The sequence below is a fragment of the Cornus florida genome, unplaced genomic scaffold (assembly GCF_030987335.1).
Source record: "Cornus florida cultivar Cherokee Brave unplaced genomic scaffold, ASM3098733v1 CherokeeBrave_3.0.0_Hap2_Chr02, whole genome shotgun sequence".
In the NCBI taxonomy this organism is placed as follows: Eukaryota; Viridiplantae; Streptophyta; class Magnoliopsida; order Cornales; family Cornaceae; genus Cornus; species Cornus florida.
The window spans coordinates 96,808,364-96,815,325 of record NW_026775572.1 but is presented as its reverse complement, the minus strand read 5'-3'; the positions used below and the strand labels follow the sequence as shown (position 1 = coordinate 96,815,325).

Sequence of the window (6,962 nt, the reverse complement as noted above, 5' to 3'; positions counted from 1 at the left end):
ATCCCTAAGGCACCAAAATGACTCCCCATGAAGCACGAAACTCAAATGAGTCAAGTGATGAAACAAGGATTTCAAACTCGATAAGAAATGAACCAAGGGTAAAATGGTCATTTCAAATAGAAATGGATGCTACCAAGCATACCATTAGAAATACAACAAAAAATGAATGAAATTAGACTCTTCTTATCGCTTGAGTCGGAGTCCGAACGTAAAAGATATGAAAATGGAACACGGTGGCATCCTCCGATTAAGAGATACCACGATTATATCTCCCTAAAACTGTCATATCTCTCACTACAGATGGAATTTTTATGCATAGCTAGTATCATTGCAAAGCTAACTTTAAGCTCTTGAAGTTAGACTCAAGAATAACCTGATTTGGTTTTAAAACAAGTGAGATATGATACTCTGAAGCTGGTGCAAGAAAGTTGTCCAAGAAAAGCTGAAAAGGGAAAGCATCAAGGAGGATCAGCAGGCTGATGGCAAGGATTAGCCTACCGAAATTGCATCATCAGTCAGCTTATAGCAAGGATCAGTCGGCCGAAATGCCCTACCAAAGTTGCAAACTCACTGGAATTGATCACGAAAGGTTATCAGCCGGCTGACAGAAGTTGTCACCAGACCCATGCCCTAGATAGTAGCAAAAACTACTGCTGCAAAGTGTGGGGAAGGTGCTCAGTCCAAGCCTAATGCTATTCATACATCCCATATGTCCCAAAACAAGTTTAAAAACATATTATAGCCTCATACAAGAATCCATAACATGCTAAATCAAAAGGGAAGCTTGAAACTTACTATAATGCATAAAATTTGCATAAAAACTCATAAATTACCCTAAGATAATTCAAAAGCTAAAACTTAAGAGTTTTGCGAGATGTGAACATGCACGCAAACATAAAATGACATTTAAGATGCGTCCCAATGGCCCATGTCCTCAAAATACCCCCAATGCAAAATATAACTTATCAACCCTCAAATTTTACTAATATTGCCCTTAAATGCAATATATGAAACCAAATTGCAAAAATGAGAACCAAATGGCATTTGGTCCTAGGCCACACCTCATACATATTAAATGAATGTCGTATAACAAATTTCATACAAAATACACACTCCGGTGCAAGAATGACGTATTAAAACCCTTAGTTGCATTACATACATGATAAAAGTGTCAAAAGTTAGTACTTAAGTACACATTACACATCAAGGAAGCCACCTTAGCTTCAAAAATGCCATACATCCATGGTATACCAAAATATAACATCAAAAGTAAAGCATGCTAAACATTTGTATGGCAATATACAAAAAATGTTCCAAATTGCTCATAAGCCCCTAAGGATGATGAGCATCCAAGGACATAGTCTCCTTAACTATAAAATAACCCAAACAACTAGGGTGAGTAATCAAGTTACTCGTAGGAAGAAGCATATGCGTATACCCTAATGTTTCAAAATCATTGCAAGATTAATATAGACGAATATAAGGGATCATTCCACTTAATGTCTATGTTCAAGGTGTTCTAAAGGATCATCTTAAGCTAACTTAAATGATTGTATCATATCACAATATTAATATCAATATACTTAACAACATCAAATCACTAATAACTAAAATTACAAGTCACAATTAAGCATTGGTTGTCAACTTGGAATTGAATGCGAAATCAAATAGTGGAAAACTTAGACATCAAATCCCAGAGTAAACCAAGACCTAAACGGTTATTCAAGGCACTAACCTGCTGGGAATACCACTCTAGTGCGCACTATAAAATGGGGAGAACTCGTACCTCCCGCAATAGAGCCAAATTCTATCCATGTCTTTGTAACAATATCCCAAGAGAATCCAAAATCATAATTAAGTTCAAAACTTATACACAATAATTAAGGCATGTAAACCACCTTACATGCACAAGTAATTTAAAACCACACAAACCATGTCTTAGGGTTCCAAGTCTAAAATAATATACCAAATGACAAGTCTTTATCATGATATAATATACAATATAATACCATCAACTTATCTATTTAAATCATACCTCAACAATAAGCTTTATATACTAGATTATAATCAACAAGAATATAGAATTATCACCACAATAAATCTAACAATTCGAGTCAATAAGAATTGTATATAACATTAATAATTCTACACAAGATAAATACATATCATACATGCTTAAATCAACAAACCCTAAGTCAAATGTGAGGATTTCCTATAATATGCAAGACTACAATACTAAAAGCATGTACACAATATATATTAAACCCCAAAGGGACATAAAAACACTTAAAGTATAAACATACTACCACCCCTACCTCGATAGAGAATTGAATCTCTATAATCTAAGGTAACCAAGCTAAAAATGAAAAACTAAACTATGGTTTTATAGAGGAGAATGAGATGAAACTTTTACTTCCCAAGGTTAAAGGTCTAAGGTGAGTGGAAGGGGGCAAAATGAAGTAATAAGCTCTAAGCCAAGCTTTTCTTCAATGGTGGCTAGGTTAGGGTTTTGAGAGTAAAGGGAGTGAGGAAGATGAAATGTGGTGAGCACAGAAAAGTGCGTATTTAAACCCCTTAAGCTTAGGCATTCTAGTACCTTTATCTCTCTTACTTTACCGTTTTAGATTAATTTTGTATTATTTCAATTTTCAGGCACTTATCTCGAAAATAAGCTAACTTAGTCAAATAAGAGCTTAATTGAAGTAATTCTGAGATTAAACAAAGAAAGGAGCAAAGTGGAGAAAGAAAGAAGCAAAATGAAGCAAAGCAGCAAGTTCGATCAATCCAAGTCCAAGGTTCGATCGATCGAACATTGATCGATCTCAGCACTTCAAGATAGATCCAAGCTTTGACCCAAAGCACTTAAGTCCAAAAGTTCGATCGATCCAACGTCATTCTTCAATCGATCGAACACCTTTGTCCTTATCCAAATGATTGATCCTATCCACAGCTGTACCACCCACTAACCACTTTTGTCCTTTTCCCATAAATATTTCCCATAAATATCTCAGATTTGTCCTTTTCCAAAAAGCTCAGCCAGTTGGATCGATCCAGCCTAAGTTCGATCGATCTCACTTACTTTCGATCGATCTCACTTCCTCCAGTGCGAAAAAGTTAAAATTCCATCTCATTGAAAGTTGTCCTTTATCCATCATTAGGGAATATTGTGTGCACGAACCCAGCTCATTTTGGGTGTCATTTTAACCAATCTATATAAGGATAAGGATTGCTTTTTGAAAAAAAAGAATAATATTTTTCATATCATCTCTTTGAAAGGAAGTTTAGAGGAGGAGAAGGCTAGAGACACCATTGGAGATCTTCATCAACAAGGAGCAATCCTCTTCCATGGAGTTAGCCCTTGAGGGTTGGAGCATCCTCACCATGAGTGGCTAAACATCCTCTTGGGGCTAGAGTTAGCCCCAATCATGCTTTTTATATCTTAATCTTGTGTATTATTGAAGGATTAGTGTTGTAATTGATGTTTTGACACTTTGATATATATAGATCTTGTTTATTCAATGATTTATGTGGTTTAATGTTTCCAATTGATCATTTCATTCTATTTATATGTCTATGTATGCTAGAATTGATGTTCATGTTCTTGTCTCTAGATTTTGTGTTATTGATGCATGTCCATGTGTATTAATGCCATAGATTTAGAGATTGTCAAAATATTGTGCTTAAAAGAATGCTTTTGTGATTCTCTTGATAGTTCATGCTTATCTCTTGATGGATTGTGCCTCTCCCCTAGTTTATTTTCATGCTAGTAGTGTAGATGTAGTGTAGTTGTAGTGTAGTGTTAAATGGGAGGACAATCTATGCTTGTTGTTTAATGATCCAAGCTTTTGAATGCAATTAGCATATGTCTCTAATCTTGTGTTGTATTTGGATTGTGAGCCAAATGAAAGGAGTAATGACATGGTTTGATTTATTGTGCCTTTCACATGTTGTTTAGACAATATATGCTTCATTGCTTAGATATATTGTGCCTTTCACATGATGTTTAGACAATACATGCTTAACTAGTCATCCTTACTTGTTGAATCAACCAAATACACACACGCCAATATTGCAACACCCTAATTGCCTTCATTAATCACTTGTCAATAATATAGAAATGCATTGCTTGGTGGTGATCTCTAAACCCCAAGACTCTTCTCTCTCTTACTTACTCTTAATTGCATTCTTTTGCTATTGCTTAGTCTAATTCAGTTGCTCTTTAATCAACCAACCAACCAATTGTTTGATCACTCGACCTACTAGCCCTAATTACGATTCCACAATCAACTCCGACATTGCTTAATCCCCATAATCCCTTGGGACGATCCCTACTCACTCTTACTACTTTAGTAGTAGTGGTTTTTATAAATTTAAACTTGACCTAAAAAGGCTTTCCTTGAACCGCACATCTATTACATCAATTTTGGCGTGTAAGAACGGCCATAGAAACCGTCAAATTTTGGCGCCGTTACCGGGGATTTGTTGATTAGATTAGGCAACGTCGGATTTGTGGAATTGAGTAGGATTAGTACTCTTTTGATCGCGTTTTTATTTTATTTTTATTTTTCTTTTTGGTTACTTATTGTCTTGTTCTTACTTAACTAGGTGCATGTTGGAGAGGAAGCAAGCAAAGGAGCCATTGAGCATTCAATTCAAGCAAGCAAAGAAAGGAAAAATGCTAAAAACTTAAAATTTGGAGTTAAAGTGCTAAAGGACCTTTGTGAGACTTTCTTTACTCAATTCCTTAGTTAAATCATCGGCCCGCGTGGAGGCTATTATATTGTTCTTTGCATCATCTTTGTTAAAGCATAGGACTATGGGTTAAGTGTTTGTGGAAGAAGTCTAATTGCATTGTTGTGAAGGCATAGTGTTTGTCATTCTTTGTGTTTATTGTGTTTTGTATTGTGCATGCATGGGCGTCGTTCATTGAGACTAACTCTTGCCCCTCTTGATTTGCATCTTGAATCTATCGTTAGAAATCCTAGGGGAAGAGGAAGTTCAAATAGAGCCAATCTTTTAATGGATGACCGTAATGATGACCATATTGAGGACATTGGTCACATAGACCAACAAGGTATCCTTTATCCCAATGTGCACAATGAAAACATGCAAGTACCATTAGGCATGCCAAGGCCATTCATCCAACCACCACAACAACAAGGCTAAGTTTCGTATGGAATGCCAAGGCCAATGTATGCTCCACAACCTCCCGTCATTAATCAAGGAATTCATAACCAAGGTGTTCATGTTGCACCTCAAGTAGCTAATCCACCTCTTGCTTTAAGAGATCACTATGTGCCTAATGAATACAATGCACCCACATGCATTCAATTGCCACCATTTAGAGCACATCATTATGAAATTAAAGCACAAACTATTCAGATGCTTGCTAACTTTCATAGACTTCCTAGTGAAGAACCTTACAAACATTTGGATGAGTTTCTTGAAGTGTGTTCCACCGTAAAATATACGGACATGCCGGAAGAGGTCTTAAGACTCAAACTTTTTCCATTCACCTTAAAGGACAAAGCAAAGTATTGGTTTAACAATCTTAGGCCTTTTTCAATCACTTTTTGGGTGGAAATGCAACAAGAGTTTTTAAAGAAGTACTATCCGGTTTCTAAAACCAATGCCATGAGAACCTCAATTTGAGAATTTTCACATGGGGATGGAGAAACATTTCATGAGGCATGGGAATGCTTTAATGAATTGCTTAGGAAGTGTCCACATCATGACATGCCCAAATGGCAATTAGTTCAATATTTCTTTGAGAGCTTATCGGACAACTATAAGGGTATGGTTGATGCTTCCATGGGTGGCTCTTACATCGATAGGCATAAGGATGACGTGTGGCGTCTCTATGAAAGTATGAGTGAAAATTCTTTGCATAGAACACTATCATCCAAGAATGGTAGAAATTCACAAGGTAGGAAGAGTGTTGGCTTACATCAAGTCGAACATTCAAATGAAATAGCCGCCAAAATGAAGTCTTTAGCTCAAAGGTTTGATCAATTTTTGATTAACCAAGACTCGGCGAACCAAGTATCTTCATTTCCTATCCATTCTCATCGTGCATCAAATGAAACATGTATGACTTGTTCTAGTGTTCTCCATTCTACCTCTCATTGTTCTCATAGACAAGTGCATAATGAACCTAATGAACAAGTCAATGCGGCTTTTGTAAACCAATGGAACAATCCTTATGGTACTAATTATAATCCAAGTTGGAGGAATCATCCGAATTTCTCTTGGAAAAACCAAAGAGAAGGCTTAAACCCTTCCCAAGGCGGTTTCCAAGGGAAATACATTCCACCTCCACTTCAAAACCAAGGATCCCAAGGTTATAGACCTTATCAATCACAAGGGAATCAATTTACTAATTCTCATTTTCCCAACCAATCTTATTCCCAAGGAAACACTAGAAGTCCCGCCTTTGAAGAAAAAGTTTTAAATGCTTTGGGGACTCTTGAGGCTAACACTCAATTACTTCATTCTCACTCTCAATCCATTGCTAAGCTAGAAACCCAAGTAGGGCAAATAGCAAGCACTATCAATGCAAGAGAGAAGGGAAAGATGCCTATAAATGCCCCACCTAAGCAATAATGTGTTGTGGAAACCCATTCCTCATCGGAAGGGCATACCATTGAACATATTAATGCGGTAACTACCTTACGGAGTGGTAAAGTTGTGGACAATCTAGTTGAAATATCCAATGAACTGAGTGAACCAGTGCAACCTCAAGTTGTCACCCGTCCCATTTCACATCCCATTCCTCCTTCATTGCATATACATGATCTTGCAAATGACAAAGTTTTGAAAAATGTGTTTGAAAAAGAAGTTTTGAAAAATGATATTGAAACGGTTTTATTGAAAAATGATTTGAAAACTTCTTGTGTTAAAGAGAGTTCAAAAGAAAATTCTGAAAAAGTGTTTGAACCAAAGGTTCCATTTCCGGATGCCTT

At 36.4% G+C, this 6,962-nt stretch overlaps 1 pseudogene; it reads right to left on the bottom strand.

Moving 5' to 3' along the window:
- Positions 1-5,639: 5,639 nt before the first annotated feature.
- LOC132297861 (small nucleolar RNA R71) lies at positions 5,640-5,738 on the bottom strand (annotated as a pseudogene).
- Positions 5,739-6,962: the final 1,224 nt, after the last annotated feature.